This window comes from Carcharhinus amblyrhynchos, chromosome 6, assembly GCF_965287045.1.
Source record: "Carcharhinus amblyrhynchos chromosome 6, sCarAmb.v2.hapA, whole genome shotgun sequence".
NCBI classification, from domain to species: Eukaryota; Metazoa; Chordata; class Chondrichthyes; order Carcharhiniformes; family Carcharhinidae; genus Carcharhinus; species Carcharhinus amblyrhynchos.
In genome coordinates, this window is record NC_137329.1 from 39,669,924 (window position 1) to 39,693,531 (window position 23,608).

The following is a 23,608-nucleotide window of genomic DNA, read 5'->3' on the forward strand; positions in this document are numbered from 1 at the left end:
GCATGCTCCAAAGCCTACCAAAATGAAATACTATTTTGAAATTTAAATTCCTGTATAATAGTCAACAAGTCAATAACTGAAATAATGCAATGCAAAGATGATGAATCATGAGAGAGAATGAACAAAGAAAAATGACCTGAATACCAAGGCACTTGATCACCCTGTAGATGACCAGGAGTTTCAGATTTACCTTACTGGCTCAATTAGTAAGCAGTTTGTAACTTTACAATCAGTCAGTGTGTCTCAAATGGAGTGTTTAAATTGATTGAGTGGTCATATTCTGCAATCTAAATTTAAATTCACTCAAACAGTGGACAGGCAGCCATGGAAGCACCTTTTGGTGCTGAAGAGAAATAAAAAACAGCCGTGAAACAACACCAACCTAAGGAAGTCATTGGGACCATGTTTGCATGCAATCTTTTTGCAGGAAATCAGTTACTCCCACTGTCCTGTCCTCTCATTATGGTCTTGTATCTTCCTCTACTTCAGATAATTAGCTACCTTTGCCTGGTAGCTTGCTGTGGTCTCTCTCTGAACTACAGACAGCAACAGCTTCAAAAATATTAAAAACTAAGATCACCTCAATTATCCTGCATTTCTTTCTTGAACACAGATTTTCAAACAACAGATTAATGGCAGCCATTTCAGTCAGAACGTGCACAGAGTTTATATTGGATATGGGCACTAACAGGTTGAGCATATAGGTAACAAAGACCTAGAGGGGAAAAAAGTACAGCTGAAATCGTGAAATGTCCAGTCAGCAATTGCCAGTACTACAGGTGAGCATGTAAGGAGATGCAAGTGAGTTTGAAACTGAAAATGAGTATAAGACAACAAGCACACTACTGAACGACTCCTCCAAAATTCTCAGAAGATAAGAATATTATCCCTCCCACAGAAGAAAAAAACGTACAGATAAAATTCAATATTTCAATGGGATAGCGAAGTTCTAGAAAAGATGAAAGAATTTAAAGTAGATCATTTCCACAGTTTCAATTGTCCTTATATTAGTGTTGAGTGATTGAGGAGAGGAGATTTACAAGGCATTGACCAAGCATTATGAGAAAATCAACAAATCTTGAGATGTACCAAAAAAATGAAAATGGACAGCACAGTGACACAGTGGTTAACACTGCTGCCTCATAGTGCTAGGGACTTGGGTTCGATTCCAGGTTTGGGTCACCATGTGGAGTTTGCATGTACTTCTGGTGTCTGTGTGGGTTTCCTCCAGGTGTCAGATATACTGAATGGGATATATTTTAAGACTGCACCCTATTATTTTGTATATCCTCCATCAGACAAAATTTATTTGTATCTACCCTATTCAATTCCATTATAACTTAAACTAATTAAGATGTTTGGAACCTTAATTTCCCTGTCTTATTTCCACAGTTTAATTTAAAGCAGAATTTCAGCATCTCATATATATCAGTTATGGCTCAGATGATTGCAATCTAAGCTTCATGTTAAAACATTGTGGGTTTAAGCCCCACTCCAGGGGCTTTTTTTTCAAAAAAAAATTTTATGCCATTCTTAAAAATACAAAGCCAATGCTCTGAACGGACTAGGCAAATGCAAATTCATCTCCTGTTTGCTCCAAAACCCAAGTTCAACTTCTGATTTTATCTAATTCATAGCCCCCCACAAGAGAGAGAGGCAAGATCTAAGCTGACAAGATAAGGTATTGTGTCAAATCTTGGGTTTGATCCAATGGTTGATCTTAGCCAAAAAGCTGAGGCCCACTCTAGGACTTTTTTTTTATTTCAAAAATATACTTTATTCATATATAATCTAAAAAAAACTACAAAAACATTTCCAATCATACCAGTAAAAAGCGTTCACATTCACATTTTCTCTGAGATCAAAAATTACACTGTGTTTAGTCCAAGAACGTTACATGTATTTCAATACAAACCCAAAATTCTTTGAAACCAGAACTTATTGAGCATAGTAATCTAGGCTGACACTTCATTGTAGATAAGTGCTGCACTGTCAGAGGTACTTTCTTTCAGATGCGACGTTAAACTGAGGCTCCCAATGGGGAAGGTGAAAGATCTTGCAATATTATTTTGAGGAAGAGTATAGAAGTTCTCAGGAGTCCTGGTGAATAGTTAGCCCTCAAAATGCAAATTACCTGTTCATTATCACATTGCTGTTTGTGGGAGCTTGCTGTGTGCAAAATAGCTGCCATGTTTCCAACAGTATAACAGTGAATGTACATCAGAAGTATTTCATTGACTGTTAGCACTTTGGGGCATATTGTTTATTTTATTTTTTGTATCCCTGTATGATATCACCTCTCAGACACTACCTTAGCCAGCTGAAAATCCATAAATCTCTCGTCTTCTCTTGTTACTCAGACCTCAAACTAATACTGTTCTCTGCGTTCTTGAACGTCTCCCCAGTTTCTTGCTGACCAGGCCAGTATACAGCATTGAAGATGCAGTTTGGTCAGAACAGCTTGATCATGACTTCCTAATTTATAATCAACTTGTTTATGCTATGTAGTTCAACTTCTTATTGGATTGGCTAATTGATGTTCAGCATTGGTTGGATGTGTTGAGCATTAATGCAATTATATTTATGAGATCTCTTTCAGTCTCCTGCATAGATAACTAAATCATAAAATATGTATGTCTTTGTTTTATGCCTATATGTTACACCTTCTACTTGCATTTAAATAGCATCCACCATTATTCCATTCGCTTGTATATTTAATTTATTTCTCTTCATGGCTTCTCCTTTAAATTGCAATATTATGTCTCTTGGTTTGCCATTGTCTGTTGACTTGACCAATTTGTAATGAGTTTCTGAATCCAAGACACTGAGGTCAATTGGAAGTAATAGTGAACCAACATCAAGAGTGATTGTGGGTAGCACAGTGGTTAGCACTGCTATCTCATAGCACAGGGGGCCTGGAATCAATTCTGGCTTGGGTCACTGAGCATGGAGTTTACATGTTCTCCCCATGTCTGCATGGGTTTTTTTTGGGTGTTCCAGTTTCCTCTCATAGTCCAAAGATCTGAGAGTTAGGTGGATTGACCATGCCAAATTGCCCCTTAGTGTCCAAAGATGTGTAGGTTAAGGGGGCAAGCAAGGTGAGATTATGAAGATAAGGCGCCGTTTGGGCCTGAGTAAGATCCTCTTTCAGAGAGTCATTGCAGACTTGATGGGCTGACTGGCTGCCTTCTGCATTGTAGGGATTCTATGATTTCAACACTGAACGCTTGTATTAGCTAGGCTAATACAAGAACAAGTGCAACAACAGCAATTGCAACAAATATCAAGAATTTATCCTGCTGAGCATTGAGGAAAGTATTTGCTGGTGTTACCCTCGTCAGATTGCAGATCTTGGCTGAACGCATCTATCCCAAATCCCAGGATCATCTCTGAGTGAAAGATCTTCCTCACCCACTAACTTCAGGAGAAATACCATGAACAAAAGATCACTATATGTTGTCTTCTTCTATCTCATTCAACCTTGCGAGCAAGAGTGGTCTCTAAGCTGCTGGAGAAAATTGGTTGCTCACTGAAGCTGTTCAATGTGATCTCTTTATAAGATGATATGCAAGATCAGCTATGATGCACAACATCAGAACTCTTCCAGATTAGCAGTGGGGTCAAACAGGGTTGCGTTCTGGAAATTACACTGGCATATTTTTTTCTTTGCTGCAGTCACATGCCTTCAGTTCAGAAGGTGTCCACTTACATATCAGAACTGACAGATAGCTGTTCAGCTTCGCTCGATTAAGATCCAAGATAAAGGTGTGCCAAGTCCTCAGAGAGTTGCTCTGTATTGACAATGTCACACTAACATTCCTTACCAAGGAACATCTTCAGCAGCAAGTGGACAGACTCTCCTACACCTGTAAAATGTTTGAATAGAACATTAGAGGGATGAATACAATGGTCCTGGACGTTGCCATATCGCCAGCTATCACCATTTTCAATGTAATGCTGGAAAATAGATGATATTGTCACATATCTAGGCTATGCAATCACCAAAGTTCTGGTACGTGATGCTGAAATCAAAATACACATCAGAAAAACAGAGTATACCAAGCCTGCATTCTCTACAGTGGCAAGGTCTGGACAACACATGATAGATGGGAGAAAAGGCTGAAGACTGTCTCAGAATCTGCTCGGCGTCACTTGGCAGAACAAGGTTGCCAATTCAGAGATCCCAAAACATGCTAATTCCATTAGCATACACTCATCACGAAGTCAACCACATCTGCGCTTACTCAGTCACATTCACTGGTTGGATGGCATTTGCACCCAAAGTGGTTACGACCTCTTTCTTGAATATCCATTCCTCTACTGCAAGGATACCTGCAAATGAGATATGAAGGTGATGGGCATTGACACCTGGGAGACAGTTGCTGATGCCCCTAACCTCTGGAGGCTGACAGTTTGGAAGGCATTGAAAAAGCCAAGCAGAAAAGAAAAGCTCAGCTGGTGGACAAATGGCCCTAAAAAAAAAACAGAGGTCAGCAAATCAGGAACCTTCTCAGCACACTGTCTTCCATCATAGAAAATGCAGCAGAGATTGCAGCTCCTGAGCGACACAAGGCGATGCTCAAAACAAGAGGTGACCACAATGGTACAAACCATCGTCACATAAGGTAGAATGCTGTACCACCACGCAGGAACAAACTCAAATGTCTTTTTTACATACAAAAGGTAATGGCAATTTATAACAAATTCCCCCAGGAAGCTGTGGGTCGATTAAGACTAAGATTTATCTATTTGTTAGAGAATGATATCAAGGGAGATGGGTCAAAAATTGTTTAATGGAGTTGAGGTAAAGATCATGCATGATGTGGTCAAATAGGCATTAGAGATGGAGTGGCCTAATCTGGTGCCCAGGTAATGGATAAAAGATAGTTTTAGCATTGATATCAGGAAATTCATCATATAGGAAATGACTGCTTAAAGTAGGCTTGAGGGCCAAAATTATGTGAAATCAGTTTACAATAAAAAACTAGACAGCCTGATTGAAAAGTTGCTCTGGATGGATGAATTAAGATGAACCAAGCTGATTTACTCATCTCCAAATTTTTTTTTTTAAATTCCCAACCCATACATCATCCCAAACAGGGTAGCTCACTTCATGTTTAAGATTCCCAAATTCCTTCCTGAACGTGCAAAGAAGAAAAAGTGCCTCATTCACTCAACAGCTAAAATCACCTTGCTCTCTGCTTATTGCTTTCATCCAAGACAGCAGCTAATTGGAAACTTACAAACAGGACGTGGTGGCTTATTGGTACTACCTTTACATACATTTTCATGCGAAGTTTCAAAAATAAAGTGATAAAAATAGTAAACGGTTCTAAATTAAAAGCAATCTCACATTAAATTAAATGCACTACACAGATCAAATGATCATGCTGCACACATCACAAAATGGCTGCCATTATGCGCATGCATGAGACCCACAATTGGCATGTACAATCAGCAAATCAATGACCTGGCATATACTCTTAAAATGCAACCAAACACCAACTGTTAATCAACTCTGTACCATTATAAAATACTTTACAAGTCACCATGCATTTCAAACGGGTTTAAAATACAGCAGGTGGTCATGCGTCTGTCTCGTAACTGGATTTTCAGTCCAAACATTCACACACTTACTTTACATGACGAAAACTAATGAGTCTCATTAAACACGTGCCCATGTGTTATTTCAGACCTTTTTGAGACTTTATGCTGGTTATAAATACACCAATAACTCTCAAAAATGGGACCATGTTTAACCTTTACGCACATTATACCAAGTGCTTTCCCCACATGTACTGCAGTTTTACTAACACTTGACCTAATTTGTTTTATACCCCAAGAAATTCATACAACTTGATGACCTCAAAGGTCTGGAATAACGCAATGTGATTTGCTGCATGACTGCATTCTTGAAAGTATACAGTCTTGGCTAATAAGCCCTAATATATAAATCTTTATTGATGACCAGCTAAGAGTAAATGTTCCATGAGGCAGCTGGTCATGTAACTTATGTAATATTCGTATCTTGCTAGTGACTTTACATAGTGTTCTTGTGATCTAAATTCTAAGCGCAAAAACAATTCTGCATCAGTAGGCTTGAAACCACACTGAAGTGGTTTCATTTTAGCCATGGCCTTTAAACAAGTAGTTCTCTGAGGAAAATATTAGTTCTGTAGATTACAACTTGTAATGCAGCGATGTGAAACTGAGCAAATCAAGGCTTGTAGTGCGTACCCCGCCCAGCTGCTATTAACCTCCCGAGGACATGCAAGAGTTGCCCAATCCCAAAAAAATACTTGGCAAGATATTTATGTCACCAATAGTACAACAGGATTTACTCATTTTTTAAACTGTTAGTACTAACTATGGCATTTTACTTCAGGTTTTGGCGTATAGGTATACTAACATTATTCTCCACATTTGTGTATTTAAAAAAGATTAGGATTACTGGCAGCATAAAAACATTATTCACCAACTCTCTGATGTGCGCAAGACTACAAATTACCACAGATAACACACCCAGTAATCAGGGCCATTCTGAGGAAGGACTCGCTTCCTAAAGTTACAGGAAATATCGGGAGGTCACTCACAAAATTTGCTCTCATACATCTGCTAGGAACCAATTAAGACTGAGATGCTGAATTGTGAATCAACACATAACACCAAAGTTTAAAAGTAAGGAAAATGCATTTTCAAAGTAATCAAAATTGACAATAAACAATGTTAATTTTCCCCAGACATTCTGTAGTAATAATGCTGAACAAAATATGACCACGATACCAAAACAACTTTACAAATCAGATATATGTTTCTTGCATTGCATTTAAAATCAGATTAACACTGACAACTTAATGAATGTAAAAACAGAAGATTTTGTTGCACATCACGAATATCTACAGATTCAAAATTACAAGTCTGTTCTAAAAATTGAATACAGATCACAGCTTTGTAACAAACTAATAAGTTCACAGCGACACTTAACTGAAGTAGAATCTTGTAAATTGCAGTAGCCTGGTGCTAGTAATTCTACAACGGTTTTTCCTCCAAGAAATCAAACTACACGTGCACGGAACAGGCAGGACAATGTAATTTAGTTATATTTGTCCTATTATTGGAAAGTTCCTATATTTGATCCTAAAATTTGTGAAATACTGCCAACACTATAGGCATAATGCTGAGCTAAAGTATTAGACAGAAAATAATTGCAAAACATCCAGGAGAGAAATGCAGCGAATTTCTCTTGCCTGAAGGAGTGGCGAAAGCAGGGTGTGCTGCATGTATGAAATGTTATTTGAAGGATACCTAAATCTGTAGGCATTTTTAGGCAGCTTACTCTGTCGTCACACAGGAGGCAAAGCTTCCAGTTTCCTATAACAAGTAGTCAACTATTGGTAAATTTGCTTCTAGAACAGGAAGCATTTTTATACGACAATGAACTTAGTGCTTTGTGAAGATTTTTAGTCAACAGTGCAAACTCTGCACAAGGAATCCTCAAATAGGAGTTACGAATACTGTTCACTTGGTACAGTGTATAATTAGATGCAGAACAATAACATTAATGAGCTCTCAAATTCCACTGTAATACGGTCTTACTCACCAGTCCAAACTTCAATATATATTTTAAAAATCCAACCTAAGCAGCTTTCTTTTTACAACTTTAGGTTGAAGTGCTGAAAAGGGAGAGTTTGATCTTGCATCCCTGCAATAATAATAAATTTGGTTTCTGATGTGGCATTCCAACATATTCTCTAACTGAGATGGACGAGTAATCAAGCAATACTAGTAAGACAACTTTTAGTATTTCCAAATTCTAGCTCCAGGAGCTGGATAAAAATCTCAACACCAGGTTAAAGTCCAACAGGTTTATTTGGAATCACGAGCTTTCAGAGCGCTGTTCCTTTATCAGGTGAGTCACCTGATGAAGGAGCAGTGCTCTGAAAGCTCATGATTCCAAATAAACCTGTTGGACTTTAACTTGGTGTATGAGAATTCTTACTGTGCCCAACCCAGTCCAACGGCAGCATCACCATATCATAGATAAAAATCAGTTCTGCTCAATAGTTTGTGTTTCTGTCCTTAAATTGATTGTGGGTGTAAAGTTTCAAAGAGAGAACAGATGAAAACTGGGAGAAAGAGAATATGAATTAATTTGTAAATAAATAAGCATTATGGTCTGACTAGCACAAGGTCATCATTCTGTTACATAACCCTTCTTCCAAATATTCTTTTGAAAATATTATAACATTTAATAATTGTTAGCTCAGCTGCAAATGTATTGATCATGCAAATCATTGCTTTCTACACCAATACGTATAGCACAACACATACACTTTTAAATATATCAAAAAAATGAACTGTGCAAGAGGAAGAGGAATGGGAGGTGATGGTGTTGTCACTGGATTAGTATCCAGAGACCCAGGGAAATGCTCTCGGACCCTGGGTTCAAATCCCACCTGCAAATAGTGAAATTTTATGGGCAATACAGCGGTTAGCACTGCTGCCTCTCAGCGCCAGGGACTTGGATTCAATTCTGGCTTCGGGTCACTGTCTGTGTGGAGTTTGCACTTACTCCGTGTCTGCGTGGATTTCCTCCGGGTGCTCTGGGTTAGTTTGATTGGCCATGCTAAATTGACCTTAATGTCAGGGAGATTAGCAGGGTAAATGTGCAGGGTTACAGGACCTCGGTGAGATTGTAGTTGGTACAGACTTGATGGGCCAAATGGCCTCCTTCTGTACTGCAGATATTCTACGACCAAGTTACTTACAAGTGGTTTGATTTGACCAGATGTTCTAATGGTACAACAATAAAAATCTACATACAGACTAATTTAAGATGTATAAAAGTCACAGCTGCTCTTTGGGATATCTATTATAGAAATAATAAATAACCTATTCCCTCATATTAACTACAAGTAATCAGTTCAATAAAGGAAGAAAAATATTACCAGAGTGCAGCCAAGCATTATTAAACAAAACTAAACAGTTCCACACATGCCCAACAAATCAAACTAATAAAGAGATTTTGGCGGGCATTTAATTTCTTTGAGTAATCAAACTTACACCAATATTTTAATTGCAGCGCATCACCCAATCTCATTGAAACTTAAAGGTTCAGATAATTTTATTTCCCACGTATTATGAACCAATTCGGGACCATTAACTTTTTGTTGCAAGTGGACAAAATCTGAAAACTCAGTTACCAACGAAAATAACAAAGCTGCACAATTCCAAGGTTTTAAAACAAGAGAGGCTTCACTGTACAAAGTCAGCAAAATAAAACAATCTACAACATCTATCTTATACTCTGACATTCAGAATTAACAGAAGGTAAATATGAATTGACAGTCAAAAACAGCCACTGCACATTAAACAACAGATGCAACCAAGACAGATTCCATGAATTTCTCAATAGCCCATCCAGATGTCAGGGACCACTGAGTCACAAAATCTCATTGAAACTCTGGCCAGAATTCTCTGACCTCACCCGTGGCTGGGATTATCCCGTCCTGTTGCTGTGAATGGAGATTTGGCTGAGCACCAAGTTCCTTGTTTGCCCTGGCAGCAGGAGAGGGGAGTTAAAAAAATGGGAGGACTCTGTCTCTCGTGGGCGATTCCAATTCTTCACTTTTGAAGGTCTAGCCTTGAATTCCTTTGAAAGTTGCTCCGACTCTCAATGTCTACTCACCTCCCAATGGCTCAATTACTTCTCCTGAGACAGTATGCCAGAGGATTAACAAAGCTCCTGCTTCTATTGTTGGCAAACTCTTTTGCAGACCACTAGTTTCACTAAGCTGGCTTTGTCCCTGCATTTCTCCAAACATCAGTGACCAAGCTATAAATGACTCACCGGGGTTCTTCTGAGCCTGAGTTCTCTCCAGCACTGAACCTGTAACTTTCCACCACCTTCTCAGCTCCCCAGGAATTGTCCAGAGCCCAAACTGCATCAATCAACTCCCAGGGCTCCTTTGCGAGTTGCAAACTATAAAGGTTCAAACTATAACTAACAGCTGCACCAATGGCTCCCAAGGCTTCTTCAAACCTTAACTGTAGCATCCTTTTATTATAACTTCTTCCCACACTGCAGAATACTCAGGAGCCTTCTGGTGGTAAGGCAAAATCTGCAATTTTGCTAACATACCAGCATAGTTTAGCTACAAGCCCTATACAGTGTCAATAGTTAATCAGTCATCCAATTTTCAAATGATGACATCTAGTTTTCCTTTAATTCCCACATCCAAAATCAACTAAAGCTACAAAATAAGCGAAAGCATACGCATAATTTTGGGTCATTAATACAAATGTAAACATGATGTTTAAACTTTGTACTTAATCAGGAGATTACGAACTCTGACAGTTGACAAATAAAACCTCCCTTCTAAAGTGTACAGAAGCTTCTGATAGCATTGTAACAAGCTGGTACTGTGCCAGCATGTAACGAAGTCTGTTTCTGTCTCCACAATTAAAACCTTCTCCAAGAATAAAATAAATGCTTGCTTTCTGCTGTTTTTTAGGCCTATCTGCTTGCTAAATTTTGTTTGAATCATAGAATTACTGCAGTGCAGGAGGCAGCCATTTGGCCCATCGAGTCTGCACCAATCACAATCCCACGCAGATCCTATCCCGTAACCCCAGATATTTATCCTGCTAATCTCCATGACACCTAGGGTTAATTTAGCATGGCCAATCAACCTAACCCACACACCTTTGGACTGTGGGAAGACAACCGGAGCACCCGGAGGAAACTCCACACAGACAGTGATCCGAGGCTGGAATGGAACCTGGGTCCCTGGTGCTGTGAGGCAGCCGTGCTAACCACTGTGCCATCGTGCTGCCCTTTTTGGTAACAATCTTGTGAAGCACCTCGAGAAGTTTCACCAAGGTGCTAAATAAATGCAAGTCGTCACTTGCAGCAAACTTAACTTTTGCTCACTTTTCGTTTCTCAAGATTCCCACTTTGGGTTTTATTACATATTTTTTCTCGTTTCCTACAACAGCATTTCAATTTTTTCCCTCAATTTCTTCTCCACCCTCACTGTTTTATGATCTATGATTTATTGCCTGAGTACATGAGCAGACACAATGGTGACACTCATTGAATGACCCATAACTATTAGTTCTCAGTATCACTGAGATTCAATGTTACATTTTTTCTTTGGTGTAAGAGAGTATATCCAAAGTAGAGGTGCATGTTTTTAAATAACTACAATAGGTGAAGAATTATCTTGAAACCTTGCCATCATATAGGTAATGAAAATGAAAGACTTTTAAACAAGAAATCAAACGGCTTTCAAGTAACAGAAAGGAGGGCTTTGCGCTGCATACTTAAAAAAAACAGAACCTCTACTGCTTACTCTGTCCTGTCAGCACTTTTGACAATTAAAATGTGTAGTAGGCTCTCTAATTTTTAAATTTGAGAAGGTTCCACCAGTTTGCAGTTACACAGTACTCTGCATCAAGCAGTGCAGGACTACTTTCTTAGATTAAGTGTCATGCAGAATACCAATCTAAGGCTGGACTGATCCAAGGCCTATATGGAACTTCCCCAAACACTAAAGATTAGGCTCATAGCTAATTAATGTGAACAGCCAGTTTGAAATTGTCAATGTTTAGATAGAATTGATGCAAATAAAGACTTTAGAGTCCCAAAGTTTCTTACAGCCAATTAAATATCTGTTAAAGTCACTTCCACATTGGGGGTGAGAGAGTGGTTAGCACTGCTGCCTCACAGCTCCAGCGACCTGGGTTCGATTTCTGGCTTGGTCCCTGTCTGTGTGGAGTTTGCACATTCTCCCTGTTTCTGCGTGGGTTTCCTCTGGGTGATCCAGTTTCCTTCCACAATCCAAAGATGTGCAGGTGAGTTGGAGTGTACAGGTTAAGAGAATTGGTCACGCTAAATTGTTCCTCAATTTACCCGAACAGGTGCCGGAGTGTGTGGCAACTAGGGGATTTTCACAGTAACCTCATTGCAGTGTGAATGTAAGCCTACTTGTGACTAATAAATAAACAAACAAACAAACTTGTGGGGGAACGTGTCACAATTTGTACTTAGCAATATCTCACAAATAGCATATGATAATGGCCAGGTAGCCTATTTTAATAATATTGTTAATAACTCCCCTGTTCTTCTTCCATACAGTGGAATCAGACTTCAAGTCCATCAGAGATGGAAGATGTTTAATGTCTTAGCTGAAAGTTGGCACCTCTGGTACTACAATAACATACTGCACTGGACTTGCAGCTTAGATTGTGCGCAATTTCCAGAATGCAACTTAACCCACAATGTTCTGATTCAGAGGTCAGAGTGCTGCCACTGAGTCATGGCTAGCACTCAAAGATAAGTATGGAGCTGATGCACTGTTTTATTTTAACCAAAACAAGTGGAAAATAATTCTCCTGGATATGTGGCAAGCAAACTTGGCATACATTTTCAGATATTTCAGCAGTCACCAGAAACAGCATTACAAAGATATTGCACTGCTACTTGCATTTACTCCCAAACCCCATTTCCATCTCAGCATTTGCAGTAGCATTAGGTAAGTAACAAATCAAAAAAGAGACGCTGCCAAATTACGTTTCCAGTTTTCTAAAGTACATTAACTTAAAAGCTATTGTCAAAATAAACTTTACTCTGAAAGGGAGATGAGCAATAAATAGCAGTCTCCCATTGAAATGCCAAAGGCACAAACAAAAAAATAAAGGATGGTGGCAGCAGGAAGTTTTGAATTTTAAACTTTCTTTTAGGCTTAAAATGGATTAAAATCCTCTGGAGCTGACAAGGTGAACCCAATATAGATAAATCATGAGTCAGAGGAAACTTTGAACAACAAAGGCTCTGTATCATTTACAGCAACCAGACATCGAAGAAGAGATATGATTGCCAAATCACGCATTAAATATCTGACATATGAATATAACATTGCATTAATGATTAAAGTACATCCGTCTGAGCCACATCTACCATCAATCCCTGAATGAATGCCCAGTTCTCCTCCCAGTTGAATACCTAATGAGCTTTGATAATTTAGTTAACCATTTCCTAACAATTCCTTGTCACAAACACAAGTCTTACCACTTCTGCACCCTGAAATTTAAAAGAAAAGCATTTACATCACAAACCCTGTGGATTTAATCCAACTATTGTGCCACATTAAAAGTAAAGTGCACTGAGGGTAAATAGTTTAATTTAGCAAGGATGTTCTTTTAAGCATTTTTATTTGCTTTTTTACTCGCTGTAAATGCATTGTGCAGCAGAATGATAACTACAACTTTAAAGCTACCATATTCAAATTTATTACCTACTTCAAGTTAATGTCACCCATATTGATATGTGGTTGATGAAATACTCAACTTCCATTAAATTTATATACAAAATGGTTAAACTGAGCCAGGAGACAGGAATGAAAAAGACCGCAAACTCGGGATAGTACATTTAACGCTTTAAATTATCTATGACGTATCATTGCAAATGCAAACTGTCATTGGAAATATACTTTAGATATTTTAAAAATGTATTCAAATTTAAATATTGGACACAACAGGTTAAATGTTCCCTTTTATGTTTTTTGTTTTCCAAAAAGGAAAGATTTAAAAGGTACTGTTCGTGGGATTTGACAGTTCTCCAAGAACTCATCCATGTAGCCATTAATTGTATAAAAAAACTCAACAATAGATATTGCCTGACTCATGGCAGAAGTGGGCATCATAACAGAGTACGATCTGTATTCACTCAATATCCATTTTCTAACAGATATCTCTGGATGGCAATTACATGTTGGAATCAGCTGATTTTTTATTTCCTTTCTTGTCAATGGGGTGGGAGGGGTTGAAATCAATTTGAATATTTATACTGATGCTCCAGCTGAGATCAACATACTGAACATAACGGCTGGATATCAAAATCAGGAAGTTTCCAAATCCACATCGGTCAGTGTCACTCCTGACAGCAGATTTACCACAAAACATACAAGTATTCATTTCATTTCTGCTAACATTCATGAAACTTTCAATGGAAGACAGACAAAAATCACTCAATTACACCAATCAACTCCAGTTTTCAGCTATCCCATTGAAAATAATTAGTGCAAAGATTTCATCACGTACCAAAAAAGCAGTTTACCAATGTATTCCCTCCTATTTGTTGAGCTCAGATTTGTGTTATCAACCCTCAAACTGTACCACATCTATCAGACTGGAAAGTGGGGAAACAAACCATTATTAATTCAGAAAAGTGATGATGAAAAGTGTGTTTCTATTCCAGTACAAAAGCAAAACAAGGGGAAAATGTGACAGTCTCTTCAAGTCAGAATAATAGAAAAGAACAGCCCACCTAATTTCCCTCAAGACTAATACAAAATCTAAACTCAACTAAACTTTCGTCTGCTGCACAATTACATTGGTTCTGATGATCCCATTTTCAAAAAAATAAGGTATACACATGGATACCATATCAGAGCAAATCTTTTCCACTATCGTAGGCAGTTCTAAAGCAATAGGTACCAGCAGAACTGCTTCAGAAACATAAGCACTGAAACATCCTACAATTTATCAGTACTTCAAGTTGACTTTGATCTTTGCTGCTGAAATCACAAACCAGAATTCTATTAATGCTTGTTATAGATGTAGAATAGGACATTAGATACAATTCTGTTGAGATAACAGCATAAAGGAAAATTTTTAAAAAAAAACAGGAAAACAAAACACAAAAAAGTTTCCTACTCTTAAAATAGACGGTTAAATCAAGGGATCAAATTATGCAATACTGTCTGTCCAAACTTGTACTGATAAATCTGTTGCGTTTAATTCTGTATCTTTTAATTCTGACATCATTTAACAGAAGTCACAATTGAAAGGCCCCACCTTAATAATAATTCTACACTGCACTGAATGTAAAGTTACCAAGTATTCAATTAAATTCAAGAAATACACCATTGGTTACACATTACCAAAATGATTTTTTTTTAAGCACTGATGAAACTACCCTGACTTTTATCCCTCTCCCGTGAACAACTTTTAAATAGAATTAACAAACATACATTGAAGATGCAAACATAAAATACAGATAGCATTTTTCAGTAGATCCAATTTCAAATTACCAAAATTAGCTCTTACATTACAGCTCAATAGCCCATATAAAATACTGATATTTCACGCTGGATCAGCTTTTAACAATCACATTGCATCCCACTGAGATATAGAAATTGATGATTTAATAGGCAAACTTTTCAATGGTAAGCCAGACAACTCACTTTTTACCTTTAAGTACGCACCAATTTAGTGTGCGATGTTCAAGGGAAATGCCATAACTATTGTATGTGCTGTGATATTACACCTGCTTGATAAGTAACAGGAAATGGGATCAAAAATAACTTTGTAACTGAGATGTTGCAGTATACTGGCAACTATTAATTAATTAATGAGCACCCACAACATGAAGAGTTACTTGTTTAATTCCACACCTTAACTTCTCAAGGAGATAATCCAAAACAAAAGTCCAGTAAGAAAGAGATCATTCTAATAAAATTTCTCCGCGTTATAAATATTAAAAACTTCCGCAAATAGACACTGGAAATTATGTTCACCAGCATTATTGCCTCTGCCACTGAAGATGGAACAAGTTAATGTTTCCACAATATATCACAATAGCTAATGGGCAGATTTCAACAAAACTTAGTACACTTACAGAGTATGGGCCAAGGAAGGACCAACCAGTTTCTACTGATGATATGGATTTGAATCATGGAGTTTTTCTTAAGGTTTATGACCATTGGGATGTAGGGGGCAAATTGACTATTTTTTTTAAGAATGTTGTCGGTTGTTTTGGAATGCTCTGGATTGTCTCCACTTCCGTAGTGCAATTTGTCACAGCTGTCAAAATACGAGCAGAATTTTCAAAGCAAGTTGTTGGACGTGAATTGGCCTGAAGACTCCTCTGAAACAGAAGCTCTGAAAGACTTTTCCGAGCTTTGTAGTGATGGAACGTCAACCAGAAAAGCCTCAATGAAATGCTGCATACTTGAAATAGCATGGTACGCAAAAATTGCATTCTATGGAGTGCCCTCTTCATTTGTGTTATAGTGCAGAAGTTAAATCCATCAATGAGGCCTGACATACATGTCCACTAATGTCCCATTTGTCACCCATTGTTCACTTCTTAGCTTCTATATACTGAACTCCAGATTGTTTAGTTTCAAATGTTAAGTATCATTTAAAAACAAATATATATTCCATTATTTATTGTAGTATAAGCAATTTAAGTTGAATTTTATATCTACTTATTCAGCTTATAAATGCTAAACAGATATGACAAATTAAAGATCTGAATCTGAATAAAAAGTGCCCTAATCCTGGTAGTTGGTTAATGGTTTGGGAGACACTGCCAAAGAAGCACTGGAGAGTTGTTGTAATGCATCTTGTAGACGGTACATACTGCAGCCACAGTGCATCAGTGAATATTTACAGTAGTGTGATTGGTGCTAGTCAAGCAGGTTCCTTTGACCCGGACGATGTTGGATTTCTTGAGTGTTGTAAGAACTGCAGCCATCCAGGCAAGTGGAGTGTTAACTAGCCGAAAGTAAACAGCAGGCATATATGGGCGTTCTTCTGGTTGGAGATCAGTGACTAGTGGTGTGCCTCAGGGATCAGTGTTGGGACCACAATTGTTTACAATTTAAGTAGATGATTTGGAGTTGAGGACCAAGTGTAGTGCGTCAAAGTTTGCATATAACACAAAGATGAATGGTACAGCAAAAGTGTGCAGAGGACATTGAAAGTCTGCAAAAAGGATCCAGATAGTTTAAATGAGTGGGCAAAGGTTTGTCGGATGGAGCACAATGTTGGTAAATGTGAGGTCATCTATTTTGGTAGGAATAAGACCAAAATGGATTTTTATTTAAATGATAAAAAATTGCAGCACGCTGCTGTGCAGTGGGATCTGGCTGTCCTTGTGCATAAATCACAAAAAATTGGTTTACAGGTACAGCAGGTAATTAAGGCGGCAAATGGAATTTTGTCCTTCATCGCTAGAGGGATGAAGTTTAAAAAGAGAGGTTATGTTGCAGCTGTATAAGGTGCTGATGAGGCCACACCTGGAGTACTGTGCATACTTTTGGTCTCTTTACTTGAGAAAGGATATTCTGGCACTGGAGAGGGTGTGGAGGAGTTTCACTAGGTTGATTCTGGAGTTGAGAGGGTTAGAATATGTAGAAAGACTGAGTAGAACTGGGACAATGCTCATTGGAATTTAGAAGAATGAAGAAGGGTCTTACAGAAAGATATAAAAATATGAAGGGAGTATATAAAATAGAAACAGGGAGGTTGTTTCCACTGGCAGGTGAAATCAGAACTAGGAGGCATAGCCTCAAAATAAGGAGCAGATTTAGGACTGAGTTGAGGAGGAACTTCTTCACCCAAAGGGTTGTGAATCTGTGGAATTTCCTGCCCAGTGAAGCAGTTAAGGCTACTTCATTGAATGTTTTTAAGGCATAGATTTTTGAACAGTATAGGAATTAAGGGTGGTGAGCGGGCGGGTAAGTGGAGTTGAGTCCACAAAAACATAAGCCGTGATCTTATTGAATGGCAGAGCAGGCTCAAGGGGCCCAATGGCCTACTCTTGCTCCTAGTTCTTATGTGTTCATCACATTCCTGATGTATGCTTGTTGGTGGAAGGCGGCTATGGGGGAGTCAGGAACTGTGTTATTGGCTCTTGTAGCCACCATATTTATACAGCTGATAGAGTTAGTTTCTGATCAATGGACCATCACAATAGGTATTGATGATAGGGGATTCAGAAATAGTAATGCCAGAATATTGTTAGGACCCATAACTTTTGTTGTATCCTGCACACTTAGCCATTGCTTAATATCACGTCCTCTTTTCAAGGACAGTGAGTAGAACTGTCTGAAGACTGGAATATGCGATGGTAGGGATCTCAGGAGGAGGCCAAGATGGAGGAGTGCAAATACTTCAGCCTTGTCTTTTGCACCAACAAACTGGACTCCCTGCTCACTGAGGATGGGAATGTTCAAACACGATTATTGTGATATCTTTCTTACAAGCCCCGATTACTTCGAGTTTTATAAATTGTCACACTGGGGCCTATAAACTGCTCTCACATGAATTATTTGCTCTGCTGCTTCCATTAGTTGTTGAATTGTCCACCACCATTCATGACTTGATGGTCTGTCCCATTCGTAGTGGGATCACTTAACTCTATCTACAGCAGGTCCTTTTATTGCTGAGGCTGCAGATAGTCCTGTGTTGCAGCCTTACCAGGGTGGCAGATTGTTTTTAGGTTTGCCTGGTGCTGGTCCTGACATGCTCGCTTCCAAAGCAAAAGAAAAAGCATATAAAATGGTGACGATTCGTGGGAAGCCAGAGGGTTGGGAAGCTTTTAAAAGCAAGCAGAGGACAATTAAAAACGCAATAAGGGAGAAAGTGAAATATGACCGTAAGCTAGTTAGTAATATAAAAGAGGATAGGAAGAGATTTTTTCAACTTATAAAAAGAAAGAAGCAAAAATAGACATTGGACCACTGAAAAATGAGGTTGGAGATGCAATGATAGGAAACAAAGAAATGGCAGAGGAACTGAATAGTTACTTTGCATCAGTCTTCATGGTGGAAGACATCAGTGGGATGCCAGAACTCCAGGACGGTTGGGGGCACGGTGAGTGTAGTGACCTTCACTAAGCAGGTGGTTCTGGGGAAACTGAAAAGACTGAAGGTGGATAAATCACTTCAACCGATTGGTCTACACCCCAGCGTTCTAAAAGAGACAGCTGAGGCAACTGTGGACACATTGGTGGTGATCTTTCAGGAACCACTGAAGGCAGGAAGGGTCCCAGAGGACAAGAAAGTAGCTAATGTAATACCGCTGTTTAAGGGAAGGAGGCAGCTGACAGGAAATTACAGCCCAGTTAGCCTGACTTCAGTCATTGGCAAGATTTTAGAACCCATTATTAAAGATGAGATCTTGGAAGTGCATGTTAAAATAGGACTGAGTCAGGCTTCGTCAAGGGGAAGTCACGTCTGACAAACCTGTCAGTTCTTTGAGGAGGTAAGAAGGAAGTTAGATAAAGGAGGACTAGGGAACCTGATTTAGTTAGATTCCCAGAAGGCCTCTGACAAGGTACCACATAGGAGACTGTTAAATAAAGTTAAGGAGCCCATTGTGTTAGGGATAAGACCCTGGGATGGATAGAAGATTGGCTGACTGGCAGAAAGCAGAGAGTGGGGATAAAGGGGTCTTTTTCAGGAAGTAAGTACGTGACTAGCGGCTTGTCTCAGGGGTAGGTGCTGGGACCACAACTTTTCACAATATACAGTAACAATTTGGAGGAAGGAACTAAAGACACTATTGCTAAGTTTGCAGATGATACAAAGATACATGGAGGAACAGATAGTATTGAGAAAGCAGGGGAACTGCAGAAGGACTTGGACAGGCTCAGAAGTGAGCAAAGAAGTGGCGGATGGAATACAATGTGGAAAATGTGAGATTATGCATTTTGGAAGGAGGAACGGAGGCATAGGCTATTTTCTAAATGGGGAAATGCTTAGGAAATCAGAAGCACAAAGGGACTTGGGAGTCAATGTTCAAGATTCTCTTAAGATTAACACGCCGGTTCAGTTGGCAGTTAGGAAGGCAAGTGCAATGTTAGTATTCATGTTGAGAGGCAAGAATACAACAGCAGGGATGTACTTCTGAGGCTATATAAGGCTCTGGTCAGACCCCATTTGGAGTATTGTGAGCAGTTTAGGCCCGTATTTAAGAAGAGCGTGCTGGCCTTGAAAAGGGTCCAGAGAAGATTCACAAGAATGATCCCTGGAAAGAAGGGCTTGTCGAATGAGGAACGGTTGAGAACTTTGGGTCTGTACTTGTTGGCGTTTAGAAGAATGAGGGGGACCTTATTGAAACTTACAAGATACTGCGAGGCCTGGATAGAGTGGACGTGGATAAGATGTTTCCACTGGTAGGAGAAACTCAAACCAGACGGCACAACCTCAGACTAAAGGGGCGATCCTTTTAAGGCGATCCTTTTAAACAGAGATGGGGAGGTACTTCTACAGCCATTGAGTGGTAAATCTGTGGAACTTATTGCTTGCTTCCTCAATACTACCTGTTCCTCTACATACCTTTGTATCATCTGCAAACTTAGCAACGGTGCCTTCAGTTCCTTCTTCCAAATCAATGTATATTGTGAAAAGCTGTGGTCCCAGCATCAGAAAGCCAGGTCACCGATTGTCTTTAAGACAGAGATAGATAGGCTCTTGATTAAAAAGGGGATCAGTGGTTATTGGGGAAAAGGCAGGAGAAAAATATCAGCCACGATCGAATGGCGAAGCAGACTCGTTGGGCCGAGTGGCCTAATTGTGCTCCTACGTCTTATGGTCCTGACATGCTCATTTCCACCCCTCATTGCACAACAGTCAGTCTGTTGCTTTGGCAGTTATGAAAAGAATGAGCGATATGCCAGACCATGTGTTTACAGATTATGATGGAATATTATTTTGCTGTTGCTGAACACCCATGATAGATGGCGAACAGCAGCAGATTTCCTTGCTCATGTTGGACCTGATGTCACAAGGTTTCATGGGGTCCAACATCAATGTTGAGGAATTGCAGGGCCTCTCTCACCCAACTATATAGCAGTGTGCCATCAGGTTTGATATGTCTGTTCTTCAGGTGGGACATGGCATAGTCAGCAATAAGTGATAGAAGAGCCTGGGATATTGGCTGAAAGATATGATTATTTGTGCATCTGGTTGTTAGGCTGTCCTTAACTAGGCTGTGAGGCACTCTCAATTTTTATTCAAGTCTCCTGATGTTAGCGAGGAGATTTCTGTAGGGTCAGCCAGGCAGGGTGTGCCTTTGTCACGATGCTGAAATCAACACCAGGTAGACCAGTTTTTTAAAAAATATAGCTGTTTTGAAACGGAGTGACTTGCAAGGCCATTTCAAAGGCATCAAAATGTCGTGGGTCTGGAATCACATGTAACCTAGACCACTTAAAGATGTTAGACTTACTTCACAAAAGGACATTGAACCAGTTGTGTTTTTACAATAATCTTCATAATTCATGGTTGCTATTCCAGATTTATATAATTAACTAACTGAATTCAAATTCCCCAGATGCCATAATGGGATGTGAACTTTGGGCTCTTGATCATTAGGCTGAATTAGTAGTACAGTAACAAAACCAGGATGCTACCACACCCCTTCAAATCTGATCCAAGTTTATTCTTTACCAATGTTGAACAATAAATGTAATTTTGAAAATTGGAGGCTGACGCTACTTGGTATATTCCAGGATCATTCACTTTTATGTTTTCAAATTGTTCAATCGCATTGATGATTTTCCTGACCTGTTCTCTGAGGAGCATCACAGAGAAATTAACACCTTCATTTGTAAGATCATAAAAGTTCTTTCCAAAATTTGGCAAAAAGTACAATACGAATTAAGATTTCTGATCAAATACGCCAATTAAAGTCAAGAAGAAAATGTTGCATTCAAATAATATTTTATAACAATACTCAGGGTGATGGAGTTATCAGAATGCAACGCTATGCAATCAAGGACAGTGATACCAAACTGAAATATTTCCATAAAATTACACCTGTTCATCTGTGCCATATCAGATTATACTCTATCTCCTCTTCAGAATTATAAAAATGGATGTGGGAGGAGATTGGATTTTGATTCATAGGCATTGGTTATAGAGTAAGAGGGAACTGTATCATTGGGCCAAGTTTCACTTGAACTGTGCTGGGACCAATGCCTTGGTCAACTGTATAACGAGAACCATAGAAAGTTTTAACCAAAATAGTTGGGAAGTTGGTCCACGTGAGGAAAGATGTAAAAAGTTCACAACGACAAGGCAATTGTCCAGAGTAGCAAAAAGGTAATGATAAACAATGTGCATCAGGAAGGGCCAGGACATTTAAGCATAAGAGTGCACAAACAAATAGGTCTTTGCTGGGAAAAACGTGAATAAGTCAGAACTAAAGGCTCTTTAACTGAATGCATGCAGCATTCATAACAAGATAGATCAATTAACAGCACAAATAGAAATAAATGGATCTGATAATGATAGCTATTACAGAGACAAGGTTGTAAAGTGACCAAATCTGGGAAGTGAATATTCAAAGATATTTGATGTTTTGGAACGGTACGAAAAATGAAAAAAGGAGGTGGGGTAAAGGACGAGAACTATATAGTAACAGGAAACGATCAAGATGCAGAATCAATTTGAGTTATGATAAGAAACAGCAAGAAGAAATAATTCACTGGCGGGAGCAGTTTATAAGCCCCAGTCGGTACACTGTGTAAGAGCTTACAAAGCTAAAAATAAGGGGATTTAAAAGAAGGAAAGCACGATTTTAAGTTTCATACAGATTGGACAGATCAACTTCTCAGAGACAGCCTTGAGATGAATCCACAGTGTATTGGTTTCTGAGAACAATGCATTCCGAAACCAACCAGGAAACAAACCATTTTAGATCTGGTCATATGCAATCAGACAGATCTGATTTATGAACTCATCATAACACAATAGAATTTCACATTCAGTTTGAGGGTGAAAATCTTGGCATAGTGATGGAAAAGCCTGGAACACTGGTTAAAAAGCATAATGTTCTGTGCATAAGACTGTGTCATAGCATTGTCTGACTGATCTGACAGATACTGTCCCAATTTTGAACTCATATCTAGAGTACTGTTTACAGTTTTGGTCTCCTTATTTAAGAAGGGATTTAGTCACATTTGGTAACAGTTCAGAAGATCTTGGTTCCTGAGCTCATGATTCTGTCTTGAAGGTTGAGCAGCTTCAGCCTATACACAATGGAATTTAGAAGGATGAATTGAATTGACACTTAAGATTCTAAGGTGACTTGACAGGCTAGATGCCAAGAGGTCACTTCCCCTCATAGGGAATCTAGAACAAGGGGGCACAGTTTCAAAATAAATTAAGATGGAAGGGAGGAGAAATGACTCCTCTCAGAGAGTTGTCAATCTTTGAAAATCTCTTCCACATATAGTAGTGGAGATTACTTCACCGAATATATTCAAGAATGAATTAGACAAATTTTTGATCAGCAAGGGAGTGGGGGGAGAGGGGGAAGGCAGGAAAAGGGAGTTAAGGTCATAATCAAGTCAGCCACAATCTTGCTGACTGGCACAGGAGGGTTGAGGGGCCAAATAGTCTACTCCAGCTTCTCTGTGTTCTTACACACTGCATTATTCTAGTCCCAATGTTTATTTAGTTTTACAACTGGTAAAGTTTATATTAATACTTAAACTTTAAATGGGAGCTTGTAATATTTCCTAGTTGCTTGTAAAGGTGCATATTTTGAGTAAGATAAACATGGCAAGCTGCTAAACAAGTTTGTAGAATTAAATAACTGTGCAATAAACAAACCAGAGAACTGTCCCCAAAAGGCTTTTCATGTCACATCCTAATGGAGGAATTGCCAGGACAACATAGTACACAAAGTCTAAACTCTGCCAATAAAGAATTACCACCTCCAAAACAGACGGTTATGATAAATTATTAAAAGAAAACGTTCTCAAAATATTACCCACTGGCTTCGCCGGGTAAAATATACCAACATA

General features: G+C 38.8%; 1 protein-coding gene across 2 annotated transcripts in view; it reads right to left on the reverse strand.

Moving 5' to 3' along the window:
* mob2a (MOB kinase activator 2a) overlaps nt 1-23,608 on the reverse strand; it is a 230,675-nt gene that overhangs the window by 195,440 nt on the left and 11,627 nt on the right. The window lies entirely within an intron of this gene.